The sequence below is a fragment of the Arachis ipaensis genome, chromosome B09 (assembly GCF_000816755.2).
Source record: "Arachis ipaensis cultivar K30076 chromosome B09, Araip1.1, whole genome shotgun sequence".
NCBI lineage: Eukaryota > Viridiplantae > Streptophyta > Magnoliopsida > Fabales > Fabaceae > Arachis > Arachis ipaensis.
Genome location: NC_029793.2, coordinates 10,236,785 through 10,237,838, shown reverse-complemented (window position 1 = coordinate 10,237,838; position 1,054 = coordinate 10,236,785).

Sequence of the window (1,054 nt, the reverse complement as noted above, 5' to 3'; positions counted from 1 at the left end):
GAAATAATAATAATATTATAATAATTTACATATATAATAATAGAAAATAGGAAATTCAAAAAAAGGTTAACATTTTTTTAAAACAATTAATTAATAACTTTTCATCTTAACAAATGTTATTATTGTAAAAGTTGCATTATTCAAGCATAAACCCTTTGTGAAATAATAATGACAAAGAATTAAATGCAAAGTTTATATTAAAATCCTAAGAAATTAAATTAAAGGAAAGCAATAAGCAAGAATAACATATATAAGAGATAGAAGAAAGTAAAAGAAGTGAGACATGATAGAATTGAGTTTAGTAATATAACAATTGAAGATGAAGAAGAAGAAGAAGTGAAGTAATGAGAGAAGAAAAAAAAAAGACATGAGTATAACCTTGTATGACTTTAGGAGTAGCAAGTGTTAATAAGGTGAAAAATAGCAAAAGTAATTTGGCAAGTTTAGTAGTTCCCATTATTATTATTATTATTACTACTACTATTATTATTATTCTACTCCCTTATTGTATCTTTTATGTGTTGGAATAACCTCAAATAAGGGAGTGATGGGAAGAGATATATAGATAATGGGGAATTTATTTGAGTAGAGAGAAAGATAAAAAGCTTAGAGGGAAATGAATATGTGAAGATAGAAGAGGGAGATGAAACAAAATGGTGAGGGATGTGTTTGCTTCAATTTAAATATTCAGAATATAAAGAGACATAGAAGACAATATCTGCAAAGAGCAGTGGATAGCATGCTTATCAGAATTGTGTAATTTTTTTGCACCATGTTATATACACTATTAATATAATTTATTGACAAAATAAAATATATATAATTTTATACCATCAATGATTATTAATTAAACTCTTTATGCTTAATTAATTGTTTTGATAATCTGCCCATTTTTAATGGCAATTTTTAAGCTAAACATTTAGTTAAAATTATTTATCATTCAATTAAATTGAGAAAATATATACCATTCTACAAAAAGAAAAAATTAAGAAAATAATAATTTTTTTATTCAATTTCACGCTCTTACTTCTCAATTGACACTTGTTATGTATGT